We start from the raw sequence: 23,410 nt of genomic DNA, 5'->3' as shown, positions 1-23,410 counted from the left end.
TAAAACCAGAATGCATGACTTGTTTCTGGACGTATGAATTACGTGTCTTTATTACCTTTGCTGAACGACTTGTGTACTAGCTAGAATTATCTTCACAACTATCTTGTATCAAAGTTATTGTGTGCTATATTTCATTCTTTATGTAAAATAAGCGGTATTATAAGTTTGTAAAATATTGTATAAAAGTTTGAACGCGAAATATTATTATAATCAGTTTTTCATATAGAATTGTAGTAGTTGAATTGTATATTAGCTACTAAGTATGAACTTAACGGGTAGGTACTACCCGAATTTAAACTTATAAAATGCTAATATGAAGAAAAAGCTTTTATAAATGAGTTCATATTATGCTACGAAATACTATTAACTACTCTTAATATTCTGTATGATTAACTTGTTCCATTTGACTATTTTGAAGGAAATGGCACCGACTACTCGACACACCGTGAATATGAATGAAGAGGAATTCCGTACTTTTCTAGCTTCAAACATAGCCGCAGTACAGGCTGCGCTACATACCAACAATAACATTGGATCTAGCAGTACAGGAAATCGTGTAGGATGCACCTACAAAGAATTCACTGCCTGCAAACCTTTGGAATTTGATAGAACCGAAGGACCGATTGGATTGAAACGGTGGACCGAGAAGGTCGAATCGGTGTTTGCCATAAGTAAGTGTACTGAAGAGGACAAAGTGAAGTACGCTACGCATACCTTCACAGGTTCTGCATTAACATGGTGGAATACCTATCTAGAGCAAGTGGGACAAGACGATGCGTACGCACTACCGTGGTCAGCATTCAAGCACTTGATGAACGAGAAGTACCGTCCCAGAACCGAGGTCAATAAGCTCAAGACAGAACTTAGAGGGTTACGAACCCAAGGATTTGATATTACCACGTACGAAAGACGATTCACAGAATTGTGCCTATTGTGTCCGGGAGCATTCGAAGATGAGGAAGAGAAGATCGACGCGTTTGTGAAAGGATTACCGGAAAGAATCCAAGAAGATATAAGTTCACACGAGCCCGCCTCCATACAACAGGCATGTAGAATGGCTCACAAACTAGTGAACCAGATTGAAGAAAGAATTAAAGAACAGACTGCTGAAGAGGCCAATGTGAAGCAAGTCAAAAGAAAGTGGGAGGAAAACGGTGATAAGAATCACCAATACAACAACAACAATAATCGCAACAATTATCCCAACAATCGCAACATCAATCGCAACTACAACAAACGGCCCAACAACAACAACAACAACAACAACAACAATAGCAACTACAACAATCATCCAAACAACAATAATAACCGCAACAACAACAACAATCAGAAGCAGCTATGCCAAAGGTGTGAAAAGTATCACTCGGGGTTCTGCACCAAATTTTGCAACAAGTGTAAAAGAAATGGTCATAGCGCGGCGAAGTGTGAGGTCTACGGACCAGGGGTTAATAGAACGAAAGGAACAAATGTTGTCGGAATGAGTAATGGCGGAGCAAGTAGTGTCGGAGCAAGTTATGCCAATGTAGTTTGTTATAAATGTGGAAAACCGGGCCACATTATTAGAAATTGCCCGAACCAGGAGAACACGAATGGACAAGGCCGCGGAAGAGTTTTCAATATTAATGCAGCAGAGGCACAAGAAGACCCGGAGCTTGTTACGGGTACGTTTCTTATTGACAATAAATCTGCTTACGTTTTATTTGATTCGGGTGCAGATAGAAGCTATATGAGTAGAGATTTTTGTGCTAAATTAAGTTGTCCATTGACGCCTTTGGATAGTAAATTTTTACTCGAATTAGCAAATGGTAAATTAATTTCAGCAGATAATATATGTCGGAATCGAGAAATTAAACTGGTTAGAGAAACATTTAAGATTGATTTGATACCAGTAGAGTTAGGGAGTTTTGATGTGATAATCGGTATGGACTGGTTGAAAGAAGTGAAAGCAGAGATCGTTTGTTACAAAAATGCAATTCGCATTATACGAGAAAAAGGAAAACCCTTAATGGTGTACGGAGAAAAGGGCAACACGAAGCTACATCTTATTAGTAATTTGAAGGCACAAAAACTAATAAGAAAAGGTTGCTATGCTGTTCTAGCACACGTCGAGAAAGTACAAACTGAAGAAAAGAGCATCAATGATGTTCCCGTCGCAAAAGAATTTCCCGATGTATTTCCGAAAGAATTACCGGGATTACCCCCACATCAATCCGTTGAATTTCAAATAGATCTTGTACCAGGAGCTGCACCAATAGCTCGTGCTCCTTACAGACTCGCACCCAGCGAGATGAAAGAACTGCAAAGCCAATTACAAGAACTTTTAGAGCGTGGTTTCATTCGACCAAGCACATCACCGTGGGGAGCTCCTGTTTTGTTTGTCAAGAAGAAAGATGGTACATTCAGGTTGTGTATCGACTACCGAGAGTTGAACAAACTTACCATCAAGAACCGCTACCCACTACCGAGAATCGACGACTTATTTGATCAACTACAAGGCTCATCTGTTTATTCAAAGATTGACTTACGTTCTGGGTATCATCAAATGCGGGTGAAAGAAGATGATATTCCAAAGACTGCTTTCAGAACACGTTACGGTCATTACGAGTTTATGGTCATGCCATTTGGTTTAACTAATGCACCAGCTGTGTTCATGGACCTTATAAACCGAGTGTGTGGACCATACCTTGACAAGTTTGTCATTGTTTTCATTGATGACATACTTATTTACTCAAAGAATGACCAAGAACACGGTGAATATTTGAGAAAGGTGTTAGAAGTATTGAGGAAGGAAGAATTGTACGCTAAGTTTTCAAAGTGTGCATTTTGGTTGGAAGAAGTTCAATTCCTCGGTCACATAGTGAACAAAGAAGGTATTAAGGTGGATCCGGCAAAGATAGAAACTGTTGAAAAGTGGGAAACCCCGAAAACTCCGAAACACATACGCCAGTTTTTAGGACTAGCTGGTTACTACAGAAGGTTCATCCAAGACTTTTCCAGAATAGCAAAACCCTTGACTGCATTAACGCATAAAGGGAAGAAATTTGAATGGAAGGATGAACAAGAGAAAGCGTTTCAGTTATTGAAGAAAAAGCTAACTACGGCACCTATATTGTCATTGCCTGAAGGGAATGATGATTTTGTGATTTATTGTGACGCATCAAAGCAAGGTCTCGGTTGTGTATTAATGTAACGAACGAAGGTGATTGCTTATGCGTCTAGACAATTGAAGATTCACGAGCAAAATTATACGACGCATGATTTGGAATTAGGCGCGGTTGTTTTTGCATTAAAGACTTGGAGGCACTACTTATATGGGGTCAAAAGTATTATATATACCGACCACAAAAGTCTTCAACACATATTTAATCAGAAATAACTGAATATGAGGCAGCGTAGGTGGATTGAATTGTTGAATGATTACGACTTTGAGATTCGTTACCACCCGGGGAAGGCAAATGTGGTAGCCGATGCCTTGAGCAGGAAGGACAGAGAACCCATTCGAGTAAAATCTATGAATATAATGATTCATAATAACCTTACTACTCAAATAAAGGAGGCGCAACAAGGAGTTTTAAAAGAGGGAAATTTAAAGGATGAAATACCCAAAGGATCGGAGAAGCATCTTAATATTCAGGAAGACGGAACCCGGTATAGGGCTGAAAGGATTTGGGTACCAAAATTTGGAGATATGAGAGAAATGGTACTTAGAGAAGCTCATAAAACCAGATACTCAATACATCCTGGAACGGGAAAGATGTACAAGGATCTCAAGAAACATTTTTGGTGGCCGGGTATGAATGCCGATGTTGCTAAATACGTAGGAGAATGTTTGACATGTTCTAAGGTCAAAGCTGAGCATCAAAAACTATCAGGTCTACTTCAACAACCCGAAATCCCAGAATGGAAATGGGAAAACATTACCATGGATTTCATCACTAAATTGCCAAGGACTGCAAGTGGTTTTGATACTATTTGGGTAATAGTTGATCGTCTCACCAAATCAGCACACTTCCTGCCAATAAGAGAAGATGACAAGATGGAGAAGTTAGCACGACTGTATTTGAAGGAAGTCATCTCCAGACATGGAATACCAATCTCTATTATCTCTGATAGGGATGGCAGATTTATTTCAAGATTCTGGCAGACATTACAGCAAGCATTAGGAACTCGTCTAGACATGAGTACTGCCTATCATCCACAAACTGATGGGCAGAGCGAAAGGACGATACAAACGCTTGAAGACATGCTACGAGCATGTGTTATTGATTTCGGAAACAGTTGGGATCGACATCTACCGTTAGCAGAATTTTCCTACAACAACAGCTACCATTCAAGCATTGAGATGGCGCCGTTTGAAGCACTTTATGGTAGAAAGTGCAGGTCTCCGATTTGTTGGAGTGAAGTGGGGGATAGACAGATTACGGGTCCGGAGATTATACAAGAAACTACCGAGAAGATCATCCAAATTCAACAACGGTTGAAAACCGCCCAAAGTCGACAAAAGAGCTACGCTGACATTAAAAGAAAAGATATAGAATTTGAAATTGGAGAGATGGTCATGCTTAAAGTTGCACCTTGGAAAGGCGTTGTTCGATTTGGTAAACGAGGGAAATTAAATCCAAGGTATATTGGACCATTCAAGATTATTGATCGTGTCGGACCAGTAGCTTACCGACTAGAGTTACCTCAACAACTCGCGGCTGTACATAACACTTTCCACGTCTCGAATTTGAAGAAATGTTTTGCTAAAGAAGATCTCACTATTCCGTTAGATGAAATCCAAATCAACGAAAAACTTCAATTCATCGAAGAACCCGTCGAAATAATGGATCGTGAGGTTAAAAGACTTAAGCAAAACAAGATACCAATTGTTAAGGTTCGATGGAATGCTCGTAGAGGACCCGAGTTCACCTGGGAGCATGAAGATCAGATGAAGAAGAAATACCCGCATCTATTTCCAGAAGATTCGTCAACACCTTCAACAGCTTAAAATTTCGGGACGAAATTTATTTAACGGGTAGGTACTGTAGTGACCCGAACTTTTCCATGTTTATATATATATTAATTGAGATTGATATTTACATGATTAAATGTTTCCAACATGTTAAGCAATTAAACTTGTTAAGACTTGATTAATTGAAATATGTTTCATATAGACAATTGACCACCCAAGTTGACCGGTGATTCACGAACGTTAAAACATGTAAAAACTATACGATGACATATATATGGTTATATATATAGTTAACATGATTTTATTATAAGTATGTATCTCATTAGGTATTTTAACAATGAGTTATATACATAAAAATGAGACTATTAATTTAAGAAACTCGAAAACGATATATATATAACGATTATCGTTATAACAACGTCTTACTAGGTACATATGAATCATATTAAGATATTGATACACTTGGTTAATTATGGTAAATGATAAGTAAATATATTATTAAGTGTATTAACAATGAATTACATATGTAAAAATAAGACTACTAACTTAATGATTTCGAAACGAGACATATATGTAACGATTATCGTTGTAACGACATTTAACAGTATATACATCATACTAAGATATATTATATATCATAATATCATGATAATATAACAATTTAACATCTCATTTGTTATAATAAACAATGGGTTAACAACATTCAACAAGATCGTTAACCTAAAGGTTTCAAAACAACATTTACATGTAACGACTAACGATGAGTTAACGACTCAGTTAAAATATATATACATGTAGTGTTTTAATATGTATTTATAAACTTTTGAAAGACTTCAATACACTTATCAAAATACTTCCACTTAACAAAAATGCTTACAATTACATCCTCGTTCAGTTTCATCAACAATTCTACTCGTATGCACCCGTATTCGTACTCGTACAATACACAGCTTTTAGATGTATGTACTATTGGTATATACACTCCAATGATCAGCTCTTAGCAGCCCATGTGAGTCACCTAAAACATGTGGGAACCATCATTTGGCAACTAGCATGAAATATCTCATAAAATTACAAAAATATGAGTAATCATTCATGACTTATTTACATGAAAACAAAATAACATATCCTTTATATCTAATCCATACACCAACGACCAAAAACACCTACAAACACTTTCATTCTTCAATTTTCTTCATCTAATTGATCTCTCTCAAGTTCTATCTTCAAGTTCTAAGTGTTCTTCATAAATTCCAAAAGTTCTAGTTTCATAAAATCAAGAATACTTTCAAGTTTGCTAGTTCACTTCCAATCTTGTAAGGTGATCATCCAACCTCAAGAAATCTTTGTTTCTTACAGTAGGTTATCATTCTAATACAAGGTAATAATCATATTCAAACTTTGGTTCAATTTCTATAACTATAACAATCTTATTTCAAGTGATGATCTTACTTGAACTTGTTTTCGTGTCATGATTCTGATTCAAGAACTTCGAGCCATCTAAGGATCCGTTGAAGCTAGATCCATTTTTCTCTTTTCCAGTAGGTTTATCCAAGGAACTTAAGGTAGTAATGATGTTCATAACATCATTCGATTCATACATATAAAGCTATCTTATTCGAAGGTTTAAACTTGTAATCACTAGAACATAGTTTAGTTAATTCTAAACTTGTTCGCAAATAAAAGTTAATCCTTCTAACTTGACTTTTAAAATCAAATAAACACATGTTCTATATCTATATGATATTCTAACTTAATGATTTAAAACCTGGAAACACGAAAAACACCGTAAAACCGGATTTACGCCGTCGTAGTAACACCGCGGGCTGTTTTGGGTTAGTTAATTAAAAACTATGATAAACTTTGATTTAAAAGTTGTTATTCTGAGAAAATGATTTTTATTATGAACATGAAACTATATCCAAAAATTATGGTTAAACTCAAAGTGGAAGTATGTTTTCTAAAATGGTCATCTAGACGTCGTTCTTTCGACTGAAATGACTACCTTTACAAAAATGACTTGTAACTTATTTTTCCGACTATAAACCTATACTTTTTCTGTTTAGATTCATAAAATAGAGTTCAATATGAAACCATAGCAATTTGATTCACTCAAAACGGATTTAAAATGAAGAAGTTATGGGTAAAACAAGATTGGATAATTTTTCTCATTTTAGCTACGTGAAAATTGGTAACAAATCTATTCCAACCATAACTTAATCAACTTGTATTGTATATTATGTAATCTTGAGATACCATAGACACGTATACAATGTTTCGACCTATCATGTCGACACATCTATATATATTTCGGAACAACCATAGACACTCTATATGTGAATGTTGGAGTTAGCTATACAGGGTTGAGGTTGATTCCAAAATATATATAGTTTGAGTTGTGATCAATACTGAGATACGTATACACTGGGTCGTGGATTGATTCAAGATAATATTTATCGATTTATTTCTGTACATCTAACTGTGGACAACTAGTTGTAGGTTACTAACGAGGACAGCTGACTTAATAAACTTAAAACATCAAAATATATAAAAAGTGTTGTAAATATATTTTGAACATACTTTGATATATATGTATATATTGTTATAGGTTCGTGAATCAACCAGTGACCAAGTCTTACTTCCCGACGAAGTAAAAATCTGTGAAAGTGAGTTATAGTCCCACTTTTAAAATCTAATATTTTTGGGATGAGAATACATGCAGGTTTTATAAATGATTTACAAAATAGACACAAGTACGTGAAACTGCATTCTATGGTTGAATTATCGAAATCGAATATGCCCCTTTTTATTAAGTCTGGTAATCTAAGAATTAGGGAACAGACACCCTAATTGACGCGAACTCTAAAGATAGATCTATTGGGCCTAACAAACCCCATCCAAAGTACCGGATGCTTTAGTACTTCGAAATTTATATCATATCCGAACGGTGTCCCGGAATGATGGGGATATTCTTATATATGCATCTTGTTAATGTCGGTTACCAGGTGTTCACCATATGAATGATTTTTATCTCTATGTATGGGATGTATATTGAAATATGAAATCTTGTGGTCTATTGTTACGATTTGATATATATAGGTTAAACCTATAACTCACCAATATTTTTGTTGACGTTTAAAGCATGTTTATTCTCAGGTGAATATTAAGAGCTTCCGCTGTTGCATACTAAAATAAGGACAAGATTTGGAGTCCATGTTTGTATGATATTGTGTAAAAATTGCATTCAAGAAACTGATTTCGATGTAACATATTTGTATTGTAAACCATTATGTAATGGTCGTGTGTAAACAGGATATTTTAGATTATCATTATTTGATAATCTACGTAAAGCTTTTTAAACCTTTATTTATGAAATAAAGGTTATGGTTTGTTTTAAAAATGAATGCAGTCTTTGAAAAACGTCTCATATAGAGGTCAAAACCTCGCAACGAAATCAATTAATATGGAACGTTTTTAATCAATAAGAACGGGACATTTCATTCTTGATCGTCAATTTGTTCAGTTCACGATAATCGATACAAATGCGGAAAGATCCGTCCTTCTTCTTCACGAACAAAATAGATGCGCCCCAAGGCGATGAACTCGGTTGGATAAATTCACGGTCTAGCAATTCCTGCAGTTGACTCTGTAACTCTTGCAGTTCGGAAGGTGCAAGTCGATAAGGTGCGCGAGCTACAGGTGCAGCTCCTGGCACTAGATCGATCTGAAACTCTACTGATCTTGGTGGCGGTAATCCAGGAAACTCTTCTGAAAAGACGTCGGGAAATTCGTTCACAATTCGCACATCATCCACGCTCTTCTCTTCAACTTCTAGCTTCTTCACATGTGCTAGAATAGCAAATTGTCCCTTCTTCATAACCTTTTGTGCCTTCAAGAAACTAATAAGGTTCAACTTCGGACTACATCTATCTCCGTAAACAATCAGTGGCTCACCATCTTCGCGTGGTATACGAAGAATCTTCTCACCAAAGATAACTTCGGCTCTTACCTTGGACAACCAATCTATACCGACAATCACATCAAAGCTTCCCAACTTGATGGGTATTAGATCAATCTCAAAATCCACTCCGGATAGGTTGATAATACCTCCTCGGCCAATTTGGTCAACCTTCTCATGTTTTCCATTGGCTACCTCAACCAACATACTCTCCTCCAAAGGCACTAACGACCAATCTATCTTAGAGTAAAAGTGTCTACATACATAACTCCTATCAGCACCAGTATCAAATAGAACAGAAGCTAATAGGTTATTGATAGTGAATGTACATGTGACCAAGTCAGGATTCTTGCGGGCATCTCTTGTGTTCATGTTGAAGGCTCTCCCACGTGCTGGCACACCAACCTTCTTCTTGTTAGGACATTCATTTCTGAAGTGGCCCTGCTATCCACACTCATAGCACTTCCTTGGTCGATTTGGGTTTGTCCTCACAGATGGGGCGGTGCTCTTACAGTCTCTGCCGATGTGTCCAATCCTCTTACACTTCTCACACACTGCGTTGCAGTATCCAGTGTGATGCTTGTAGCATCTCTTACACTGAGGAAGGGTACCTTTGTAGTTAGGATTTAAGCTAGGATTCGGGTTCGGGTTCCTCAAGTCGTTGTTCCCTTTGAAATTCTCATACCTTTTAGTCGGGTTCTGGTCAAAACCTTTTCCCTTGCTGATGTTATGCGAGGTGTATACAAAATACTATTATTTTTAATACGAAATACGGTACAATTTACACAAGTTCTATATATTTATTAAATGGGATATACCTAAACCTTTCTACAACACTTATAGGCAGTGTACCTAATCGTAGAGTAGTGTGGTTTTTAGTAAGTCCGGTTCGTTCCACAGGGAGCTAGCTAAGTTTAACGCTATATTTTTAACAACTATATTTATATAAAATATATATAATTATATATAGTAATATTATTATAAAAGGGAGTTTTTACCGTTTAATGACCGGTTTGTCGATTTTATATTTTAACCGTAAAAATAAATGACAATAATTAAAGTGTGTACAAAAATACAAATAAAGCGTAAAAAAAATAAATTGCGATAAAGTAAATTGCAGTAAATAAAATGACAGTAAATAAAAGTACGATGAAATATGAAATAAAACAATTATACTTATTTAAACTTCCGTAACCATGATGTTTGACGTTTTGATCTTAATTTATTTATCTGGGTTAATTGTCCTTTGTCCTGGATTTATTTGATACCTATCTGGTTTTTGTCCATAATAGTCCATCGGTCATAATTATAAACTGCTCGTCAAATTAACCTTATTCCCGAAGTCAAATATTCCAACTAATTAGGGATTCGAACTGTAACAAGGTTTTAATACTTTGTTTAATGATTACACCAGGTTATCGACTGCGTATAATCCAAGGTTTTAATACTTTGTTAACAATTACACCAATTACCCTTGTATGTAATCCACCCCTGTTTTAATAAGATATGAACACTAATTTACCCACTTGATCAGTTTGAATAATCAATTACCCAACCCGAATAATTAATTAAATGATCGTAAAAGATGTCGTATAAACGTCACTAAATAGGACATGCATAATCATTTAATAATTATTAGATTAACTAATATGAAGATAGGTTCGACAGATTCTAATGAGTTGTCATTCGATTAGACAATACCCCCCATCTATTAATAGTTCATAGTCCAATGTCCACAAGTGTCGGTCTTTTGTCCAAACCTCAATTATGGTACAAAATCCAATAACCCCGTCTTTAATATTTAGTCCAACATCACGATTACTTCAGCTCAAATAAGCATAATAATAACTTAGTTACGAGACATTAATTTAAAAAGGAAGAACATAGCTTACAGCGGTGATTAATCGCGTAGCGTTACACGGACAGAGTTCTGACTTAAAACCCGTAAAATATTTCTTACAATAACCCAACTAAACCATAATTTATTATTAATCTTAAATTAAAATTATAATTATAATTATAAATATAAATATAAACTGAGAAAGGAAAAGAAAAAGGGTGTTGAATTCGGCAGAAGCTCGTGCCTTTTATAGGAGATTGCTGACTTTTGCTGCTCCGCGAGTGCGGTACTTTTGTGCCTTACAGCTCCGCGAGTGCGGAGCTTCGGATTCCAGCTCACCACTTTTTGGCCATTTGCTTGTCGACATAATTAATAAATATATATAATTTATATAATTATTTATATATTATATTATATTCTTGTGCATAGTTGACTTGTACTTTTAGCTCCGTTGACTCGCGCATTGATGCTCTGTTCATGTCTCGGTTCCGGATTTTCGAACGTTCTTTCGTACGCTTAGATATCTTGTACTTTGCGTTTCGCGGCTTGTACTCTTGTCATTTTTAGACGTTTATCATCAATAAATTGAACCACTTGGATTGTACTTTGTACTTTTTAGCTTTTTGGTCATTTGCGTCTTCAAATCGTCATTTTCTTCTTTTGTCTTCGCACTTATTTATTTAAACGATTATTACATAAAAATAGAACAATAGTAACTAAAAACTTTACATATTGGAAGGATATTGCTATGAAATATATGTTCATTTGGAGCACTATCACTTACTTTCGTCCCACTTACGTTTCCCATTACTAGCTCCCGATTCTGATTTCGCCTTCTCTGGCTCTTGGCGGGTAATTTGATTCATCAGGGTGTGCACCATACGCATAGCTTCTGGGACATTCGCTGGTTTCGATGAAGTGACATTTCCTTATATGTCCTTGGGGAGTCCCCACAGATACCTCTCCATCCACTTGTACTCCGGAGTAACCACTGTGGGGCACATCAATGCTAACTCCAAGTATCTTCGGTTATAGCCATCAAGATCAGTTCCTACAACTTTCAGTTCCCAAAACTCGACTTCCATTTTCTGAATTTCGGTTCTGGGGCAGTACTCCTCGATCATGACACTCTTAAACTCTTCCCATGGTGTATCGTAAGCTTCGTCGATTCCTCGCGCCTGGGCGAGTGTATTCCACCAAGTCAAAGTGCCATCCGACAAGGTGCAGGATGCGAACTTAGTCTTATTCCCCTTGGAGCAGTTACTCACACAGAACACAGATTCCAACTTCTCAAACCATCTCGTCAGCCCAACTGGCCCTTCTGTTCCGCTGAAATTGTGGGGCTTGCAGCTCTGGAACTCTTTGTAAGTACACCCGTTATGAACAGCTGGGTTAGCCGGTAGAGCTGGAGCAGGGTTGGCATTTGCTATAGCCGCGGCGACTCGAGTAGCTATCATCTCCTCGATCTGAGCTGCGGTGGGGATTTCTCGCGGACCTCTTCTGTTAGCCATCGATCTTCCAAACAAAAATTTTGACTTAAGTCAAAATCTCACAATCGGTAACATCATAGCAGAAGGTAAACATTACGGAAACAACACAACACACGATAACTAAGCATGGCAACAGGTAGCAGGTAGCACAAAAGCCAACATGTAATAAAACACCGTACATTAATTAAGCAACAGTAATTCCATTCATAATAAGAAAATTGCATACAATGGCATGAGGTTCGTACATTACATTAATGAAAAACAGGAAACTACAAACGGAATACATAAGAAAATCTAACATAATAGTCCTAGGGCGAAGGTGGGTAAATGATGTCCATCAGGTGGGACATCTGATCCTCGAGCTCAGTTACCCGAGCACGGAGGGCATGTACTTCCCTCGTCAATTCCTCGATGACGGGGGATGCTGGTAGGGCAGGTGGTGCAGATGGTGCAGATGGTCCAGATGATGCAGATGTACATGGCACAGTGCGGGCGGTCTTACGAACGAATGGATCGGCGGGATACGGTACGACCCTCTTACGGGTTGTGACTCTAACCAACTGTCCACGTACGTCCACGAACGGTCTTCCTCCGTTAATCTCTGAGATAACAGTACCATCGAAATGAGACCGCTTCTTCGGCGGGGTAGAGGGCAGCTGCACGGGCTCCTCCTCAGGGTCCTCCTCAGAATCCTCCTCACTGGAGTCGTCGGATAATGATCCGTCTGAATCGTCGGAAGGAAATGCAGGATCATCACGGGCTGGAGAAAGCATCTGACCAGTGGTCATAAGTCGATATCTACCTGGTGGAATCGGTACAACACGTCCATCAGGCATGCATCTAGCCCAATGTCCATGCTCGTTACGGAAAGGACCATCTCCATTCCCCCAGGAATCACAGTATCACCGGAATGGTGCTGTGGCTCTGGGAGTCTAGGGTTGGGTGGTGCTGGAACCATCTCGGGATCCTCATCTCCGTCTGAGACGTCCATCAGGTCAAGCACGAGTCCACTTGAAGGCGAATTTCCAGGGTCTTCGAAGGGTAGCGGTGAATCAGCAACAATCGTAGGTGGGGCAATAGTCGTCTCTGAGTCACTCTCGAAGTCAAAGGTCATGGGCAGCATGTCTGTCATCTGAACAAGGAAAAATAACTTTTTTCATGTCAGTAAGACATATAGCAAGCACAAAATCAGGCACTACAGCAACCTAGATCGTCTACTACAGTACATAGCATGGCAATAACAACAGTACTAAACAAAGTAACATGCAATCGAAAGCAGACAGTAGCATTTAGTAACGAGGGTAAGCAATAGCATACAGAAAGTTCACATAGCAGTAAGGGTAAGCAGTAGCATGCAGCAAGATCTTACAGCAGTATAAGTAAGCAGTAACATGCAGCAGTAGTAAACAGTAACAAGTAAACGAGCAATTTGTAGATTAGTCCTATTAGTGAATCCTACTCGGTCTGGTCTAGACTCACTAATGCAACCTAATTCCCTACAACCAATGCTCTGATACCAAATGTGATGCCCCGTACAAAACCGTCGTATATGGTTCATCAACAACAGGATCATTACAAGGTCAAACACTACATGCTGTTTGAAAACCAGTTTGCATTCATAAAAGATAACGTTTTACAAAAGATAACGTAACACCAAGGTCGTTACAAAGTCATTGTTTGAAAATAACATAAGTTACGAATGCAAAAGAAAAGTTCCATGATTGAGACATCTCTAAGTAATGCAGCGGAAATCTAACATAGCAGGTCCATAACAGCAAGTCTATAGCACCAAGATAGCAATTCTAACAGCGGAAGCAACATCGTCTAAGCACCTGAGAAATACACGCTTAAAAGTCAACACGAATGTTGGTGAGCTATAGTTTGTAATCAGTAAAGTAATGTAGACCACGAAATTTCAGTGTTTCAACAAGCAGTTTAAAGCAGTATGAAAAGTATATGCTTAACCGTGGGCACCCGGTAACTAGACTTAACGTATGTATATCACCCCCTAATAGTGCACCTGGCGAGTGCATTTGTCCTCGAAATATTAAACACCCATTGAATGCTAGCGCGACTAGCCCGAGTGGGGTTGTCAAACCCTATGGATCCATATCTAAGATTCGCGTTCAGGTTAGGAAACCAATGATTAAACGTTACTGAGCTAAGGGGAATCTTTGTGCCGTTATATCACCCACACATATGTAAAGTTTAAGTACTCGTGTCTAGTATGTAAAACGTAAAAAGCGCATGTATTATCAGTCCCAAAATAGTAAAAAGTAGTAAAGGGATGCTATAACTCACAGTGAATAAGCAGTAAAAGTTGATATGAAACGTATGCATGTAGTAAGTCAGTCCGAAAGGTCGTCAACCTAAGTCAAAGGTCACTAGGTCAGTATGTTCTCCCAATAAGTTTAAAAGTGAATAAATTAAGTTTAGGTATCATCATCAACATCATCATTATATCATCATTCATCAACACTAAGGTAAGTTTAACAAGAATAAGGATCGAAACAAAAGGGCAGACTTCGGACAGCTGTTACGACCACTATACAAATCGAAAAGACGCGTAGTCAGTGGTCATGGCTCCGTATGTGAGTCCTCTAATCGTTGACCAATTTTCAGAACCTAACTCGTCTTTGTTTGACCATGGCGATGGTTTAAGTGCGATTAGGTCAGAAATTTCAGCACAACGTTACAAAGGCGTAGTGACTTTCGGAAGGCTATAAATCCTAAACCGTATATCAGATTAAGTCGAGGCCTAAATGAAAAGTCATCTACTCAAAACGAACTATCTGAAAATCAATTTTACAGAAGCCCAAGAGTCTGATCAGACCCTGAAAAACAGCAAGCAAGTTCTCCGGTAAGGTTCTTGGTGCTTGATACTCATCACGGTTCTCATCCTTGATGCTTGTAAGCTTCAAGTGTACAACTCATTGATGTGTTAGCATCACTTTGACCAAGCTTCAACTATCAACACACAACTAAGAGTAAAATCTATCATTCTACAAGTTTTAAACATCAAGATTACCTCTTTATTGCATAGATCCAATAGAGCTTCAACCTTTGTCCATTTTACACAAGTTCATGCATCTCCAACATATGTGATGATGAAGACTTGATCTTTATCATCACAAAAAACACAAAAAGGTTCCAAGTAAGTGAGATCTACAATAATAACTTAGATTTCAAGTATTAAGAAAACACTAAGCTAGAAAGCTTGGATCTTTACAAGATTTAATGAGACCATAAGCTAGAAAGCTAAGATCTTTAACAAAATAATGAAAGTAATGAGACCATAAGCTAAAAAGCTAAGATCTTTAACATAATAATGAAATCCTAAGCTAAAAAGCTTGGATATTTAGTGTTCTTGAAGATCTTGAAGCATAAAGCTTGGATCTTTAAGATACATGAAGATCATAAACACAAGTTTTGATCTTTATAACAAAACAAAGAAATTACAAGCTAGATCTAACAAGTAAATGAAGATTCAAAGCTAGAAAGCTTGAATCTTTCATGTTCTTGAAGGATTCAAACCCAAGTTTGAATCTACGAGACATAACAAGATCAAAAGCTAAAAGCTAGATCAATAAAATGATGATGATGATGATGTCGTGTAGATGAAGGGAAGAAGAAGAGAAAGAAAATTTAAAACTTACACTTTTTAGAGTGAGAAAGACTAGAGAGAGAATTAGAGAGTAAGTGTGTGTAATTTGTAAATGAAATCAAGTGTGAAATGAATGGGTTAAACTTGGTATTTATAGGAGGTGAGGGTATGGGAGGGTGATGGTGGCCGTGGGATTAGGTGGGGGACAAGGGGGACAAACTTTTGCTTTTTGGTTAATGGTTGTCTAAAGTAGGTGCTTATGTTAGGATCTCATGCAACATTAAAGATAATGCTTAACAAAAATGCTAGTATGTTCCCTCTAATAAATGGGAATTTGTCTTTCATTATTATGGGCCACTAACTTACTATAGTTGAGCTAATTAAATAGTCCACTAGCTAGTGTAGGGTGGACTAAAGTCCAACAAGGTAGAAAGTCCAACAAGACCAACTAGTGTGCTCTAGTAAATTACTAAGCGTAATTAAGCATCCAAAAACCCAAGTAATTGTTATTATAAAATAATAATTAGTATTTCGTAGTCATAATATTCCGATTATGATCAAAGTTAAACGTGTACACAGTACGCAGTTCGTTCTAAACGTCAAGTGACACCAACGGTCATAAAGGCTTCCGGGGATCAAGTTAAGTACCCTACGTACTTAAAGGCACGTTTAAACATATAAACAAAAGTAATACACATGTAGTAAGATCCCAGAGTATAGTATAGCTCAGTATGCAAAAATACACAGTTTCGTGAAAGCACAAAGCACAAAAGCAAGTCGAAAAAGTCGGGTTGTATATGTATTGAAGAATACCAAACTAGGTCCTATAATCTAATTCATTTCAAAATTCAGTTCCCTAAATTGTACGAGATGAACCCCTCAACTAGTTCGAGTTCATCAGATTCCGACAGCTATTCCGATATGGAAATCCTTCTGAGCTCCGAAAGCAGTGTAACCGGAATGGATCATCCTATTAGCCATCATCTATTTTGGATGGATTGGGGATGGGTTCGTAGCTGACTCAGTCAATGGAGGCAAGAAGAAGGTGATCCCTTCCACCCATCGAATTTCCCTCTCGGCGAAGAACCTGAAGCACTTACCGGCGAACCAATTCCAAACACCATTTACACCCTCATTTCCCGAGTATCCCGACACGATTATATACTATCTAAACTTCTAGACCTTGTTCATTCGCTCGTTCCAACCGCCAATCATCCCGGTGTACTAGCAGAAGTAAACGAGCTTCGCGCTAGACGAGTGACTTTGGAGAATATGATGCACAACTTACATGCATCACAAGCACCATCAGCATCAGCATCAGCAGTACCACCGACAATAACACCAACAGTACCATTACCACCACCACCAACAACCGCATCTTGAACATCAACCTCACAAATTATCCCCCGAGCATCAACGACATACGCCCAATAGATATCAAGGAATACCAACAACAACAAACGATGAAGTATTAATTCATAACTTCATTGGAGAAATATTCTACGACGATTATGTAATTTCTAAAGTTTAGAGATTATCTATTCTAGCCTTAACCGTAAATCAAATGAGTTTAATAGTATATTAACTCATTAAATCTGTATTACATCTAAAGAAAATATATATACATATATTTTTATAAAGACTGTAATAAAATTCTCTTGTACAAAATATTAACTTGTGAAATTTTTAACGGGTAGGTAATACCCGAGAGATATATAAATTCACAATTAATATGTTACATCCTTCGAATCTGATTCAGCAATCATCAACTATCCTCATCCAAATTTGATTACATACTCTGATTTTGACAAATCAAAATCCAAGTCAAGATTTAACAGAAAACATCAGTCTTAGATTCTTACATCTTTCAAAGCTATATTTTGACTTCAAAACTATGCTTAAACATTAATTCTATTCATAGAATCCTAGAAAAATATTCGTACCGTTCAAAATCTTAGAACATCATATGTATATTAATGATTACAATCGGTATTCAAACCCCCGAAATTCCTGAAGACACTTTAAACAATGAACAATCGAGATGATGATCCAACCACATGTTACCCACAGTCATACACCTGAAAAACTCTGTCAACCAAAGTCATAGTTTAACACGTATCCGTGTAAGATCCTTTGGCATTTATTAGCAAAAAATAACTTTGCGATCCCTTTTCAAAGTAGCAGATTTTGTCACAGCTTCAGCAAGTCAACTTTGACTTTTCAGTTGGACTAACCATATTATAACTTCGATATATACGTTATCTTTTCGCCATCGTTACCGGGGAACCTTTTACATTCCACCACATTATCAGCAGAGGTACCAGCAACTTCATTACCCTTTGACTTTAGCCTCTCCGAAAAGTCATTATATTATTTATTGAAACCCTATCATGTACTCATCCGCATCTGGTAACGAGAATTGTCATACCAATTACTGGGAATCAGCAATCAGTATTTTGAAATCTCGCAGCATGTCTACGCCGACAATTATATGTGTACATATAACGTCTATCTTCTAGACTTACATACTTTGAATGTGAAGTTTCTTAAAAACACCCTGAACTGTGAACTAGTTCTCGAAATACTGATGAAGCAGCAAAAACTGTAAACGACCTTAACAGTAAAAAGTTTAATAATAAAGAATAGTGTGTTGGCAAAGATAAAAAAAGAGAAGATTTGGTACTAAAAAACGGATTGGGCAAACTATGAAGGAGGCTGTGGACAAATTACAAAGATGAAATCTACCTTCAAAGAATCCAAATGATTCAGTATATGCTAAAGTCATTAATGAATAACTTGCTCCTTACTCTAAAACCTTTGCGGACAATATTCTTCATCATCATCTTATCTTAAATATTCTAAGATATCATCGTATCTCCCATTATAAATATCCTTCATATTTCTGAAGATATTTTCATAACCATTCTTATCTGAAATCATTACCTCTTCGCGCTATCTGTGTTACATCATAAAAGAAACTATTTTAGTTTCTAAATTCTGAAACCTTCGAGTTTAAAATATGAATGTTTTGAAGTAGTGTTAGGAACTGAAGCATGAGTTAGTATAATATAATGACACTTGATCAACGTGCTTATGTTACAGTAAGTCATGCTGAGTTTCTAAATAGAACGTGATGATTCACAGATCATAACGTCATCATGTGTCATGTTACACGACTCTTGTATTCTATTTAATCTATAAAAATATCAAGAAAATACTTTCTTGATGATTCGGTCTTTTCCGAGGTATTCTGGTAATCTGACAAATCAAGATCGTGCCATTACAATTTCCTTCTTAGAACATTAACTATGTTCATTTCAAAATCCATACCTACGAATTCTGGACCATTATTCACTTGACTTGAAGTCGGAAAGAGGAGACAAGATTATGAAACTCTTGAATATAAAATAAAATATAAAGCTCGACAACAACACATAAATTACAAACCGTGTATATCAATATGTATTGCCACGTAAAGGCACGGGAGAATTAAAAACACTATAACCCCAAGGTAATAGTAAAAGTAAATAAAATCCTCCGGTGGCAGATGAAAGAGAAGAATGACAGATATGAAAGTTAAGAGTATATCAAGGATTAGAACCGGATGGAGCATATTGACGAATGCTTTAAAGTATGAATTAAAGGATTAAGAATAGAAGGTGTGAATTGTAAGGAAACGAAGGGGGTGGATTTATAGTAAAATTTCCAACAGAGCAATCAAAACAGATAATCACATTTAAAGCGGATCCTAATTTCCTTTATTATCAATGAATCAAATCTTATTACGAAGATTTTCTCCAAATCCCTTGAACTATGGAAATCAATCCTATCTATGTCAAAAGATATGAAGAATCTACGCTTACTCATTTCACTCTTTTGTGATAACTTCACTTATACTCTTCGCGTAATCGAATTGTTTTATCTATATTACTTAATGATGATAAAACTCTAATTTTCAGCTTGTATGCGTCATGAAAACATACTTATTGTCAGCCATGACCATCTCAATCAAATTTCGGGGACGAAATTTCTTTAACGGGTAGGTACTGTGACAACCCAGAAATTTCCGACCAAATTTAAACTTTAATCTTTATATGTTTCCGACGCGATAAGAAAAGTTTGTTAAGTTGAATCTCAAAAAATTTAAGCTGGGTTTATATATTCATTTAACCTCGACCAAATTTCGACAATTCACGAATCATTATATAAATGAGTATGATTATATATGTATATATATTATAACTTGAAAATGTTAACAAAGTATTAAACGTATAATACTTTACATGAACGTATTTGTTTCAATATGATTATCGATGGAATTAGAAGATAATATCAAATGACTAATTTATCAGCTACATTGTATGATTACAAGTCTCTGTTGAGAGGTCCACTTTGAATTAGGAAACCTTTCTTTTTAACGGTATTCAGAATAAATGGTAAAGTGATCTACAAGTAGGCATAAGGTGACAAATAACGAAAGTTAGACAAACGTTAGTGAAGAATTAAATTTCATAATATTCAATTGATTTAGTTTCAAACATGCGGAAACGTTTTTCGATTCAACAGAATTTGATTTATTAAAACGATTTTGATAACATAATTTGAATATATAAATGTTGGTTATTAAATATATAAATAAACTCGTAACGTGTATTTAAAATATGATTATGAATATTGAATATATATATATATATATATATATATATATATATATATATATATATATATATATATATATATATATATATATATATATATATGATTTCGAATTAATTAAGTAAAACGATTGTTACACTCGCTTATTGATTCGATTGATATTTATATATGTCAATTAGTACGTTAAGAAGTTAGAACAAACGCTAGCACATAAATGAACTATACTTAGTTAAGTTTAAAGTATAAACGTTACGTGTTATGATATTTTCTAAGCGAAGTAAAAATGAACTTTGAAATATAATTAGTTTGAAAAACTAAATGTTATATTATTAAGTAAATATTTTAAGTACAAATTTATATTTCTAAATGAGAATATATATATCTCGCACAATGGTAAGATATAATATTTATTTAGTTATAAAACGTGTTGATTTAAAATAATACTTTTATGTATATAACGAGGTGATGATTTATAGAAGCAAATGACCATAACACTCAAATATATAAGTTACATTTATTATAAGATAATTTATCGATGTATGAGTCTAATTTTTGATAATGGTACACATCATTAAACGTAAAGTGCTAGTTTCTTAAGCGTACGAAAGGTCATTCGAGAAACCGGAACCAGGACATGAGTCGAGTGACAACGTCCATGTCATTAGAATAAAAATTACATTTTTACCATGCACATAAATATAATATAATATATAAATAATTATATAAATTAAATATATTATATAATAATAATAAAACTAGTGTCGGTAACCATCATTGGTGGAATATGAGTTGTAGGTTGAGATCATGCAATCGCATGAGATCAAAAAGTAAACTCCATGCAATCGCATGGAGTATGATTTCAGGAATTGTTTATAAATTGAACTCGTTCGTGCACTTATTCACAGACATCTATCTCTCAGTCTCTCAATCGCTCTCTATATATTGTAATAATTATTATTAATATTATTATTATTATTATTATTAAGATTAATACAATTATTAATCTTATTATTATTAGTAGTATTATTGTTAGTAGTATTTATACATAAAATACTACGACGGAGTGCTGTTCGATTAATTTAAAGACGGGTTTTACGAGCGGGGCAGAGCTAAGGAAATTATGGGTTATAGCTATGGAGGTTATGGGTATGGTTCGAGGGTATGCTCGTAAGGTCAATCGAGTGTTTATCGTCTCTGTTGCATCTACGTACCTTTCCTGCAATATTGAATCACAATATTGATACGTGAGCACTCATAACTTAACTTTTATATATTATTAGTGTATACCTGACTAGTGCTCGAGTATATAGGATTATGCATGCTTGTACGTTTGATATTGTCGTTAGATAGGTTATGTTGAATCCTGAATTAGATACATATGCTACTAAGATAAGGTATATGATATGCATGTCGTTGGAAAGCTAGCGAAAAATTAAGAACTTTTCATTTAGATATCGAATGGTTTCGATGAACGGATTAGAAGTTATAGTCAACTGAATTTTAGTATTATTGTTAAAATGATTATTATTACTATCGTCGTTATTATCATTATCTAGTAATTATTATTATTATTATTATTATTATTATTATTATTATTATTATTATTATTATTATTATTATTATTATTATTATTATTATTATTATTATTATTATCATTATCATTAACCCTTATGTACTAAAAGAGATGGGGAATTATGTAGTTTTAGTTATATGTGATTGTAGTTTTGAGTTTGTGTTCACATTACTAACGGTCCTTCAACTTCGGCTATATTTACACAACGACCCCTCAAGATTACACTTTCTCAGGGGTTAAAAGTGTAAATATATAGTTTTATTAAAATAAAAGAAATTAATTCCACCCGAATTTATAATGGGCCCTATCTTCTCGCTCGGTGCGAGTTAAATTTTTCCGAGACCACTGTTCAATTCGGAAAAATCTTACGAACCCAACGGGACTAACTATATGCGAAATGAACAAATTTTAAAAAGACGCTAAACACAACGACAACCTGTATCTTCCCGCTTGCCACGAGTTAAATTTTTCCGACGTCAGCGTCAAACTCGAAATAATTTTATGAATAAAACGAAACTAACCACGTTCAAAACGGACACTTTTTAAAAAAATGCTAAACACAACGACAGCCCATATCTTTCTGCTCGCTGCGAGTTAAATTTTCCGACAACACCGTTACACTCGAAAAAATTTATTGAAGAAAACAAAACTAACTACGTTCGAAACAGATACTTTTTAAAAAAAATGCTTAACACAATGACATCTAAAATGGCGCTTAACACATTGACCGTGTTCCCCTCTGTAAATACACAACGCTACGTTAAATATGAATACGCAGCCCGAAAGCCCCGCCGCAACGCGCGGGCCGTTCCAGACTAGTTATTAATATAAGTATTATTATTAAAAATTGTTATTGTCATTACTGTTATTATTGTTATTATCATTATCATTATCATTATAATTATTAGTATTATCATTAATATTATTATAATACTTGTTAATACCATTATCATTAAAACTAATATTAGTATCATCTAATTATTATGATTGTTATCATTATTATGAATGCGATATAAAAGAGTACTAAAAGCTATTAAACGAATCGATTAGGAAATAATGAGTATAAGTATCATGATGAAATAAAAATATTGTAAGTTATTGATTTAGATAAAAATATCATTTTCATTATTTTATCACTATTATTATTATTAAAAGTATTATTAAAATTAAAACTATCATTTTTACTAAAATTATTATTTTTAATAGAAATATCATTGTTATTATAAAATATCATTATTACTATCATTTTAGTATTTTTATTATCATTTTATCATAATAACATTTTTAGTAAATATAAATGTTATTACTTTATTTAGTAGAATAATAATAATTATT

This window comes from Rutidosis leptorrhynchoides, chromosome 1 (genome assembly GCF_046630445.1).
Source record: "Rutidosis leptorrhynchoides isolate AG116_Rl617_1_P2 chromosome 1, CSIRO_AGI_Rlap_v1, whole genome shotgun sequence".
NCBI lineage: Eukaryota > Viridiplantae > Streptophyta > Magnoliopsida > Asterales > Asteraceae > Rutidosis > Rutidosis leptorrhynchoides.
Note: the sequence above shows the minus strand (reverse complement) of the source record.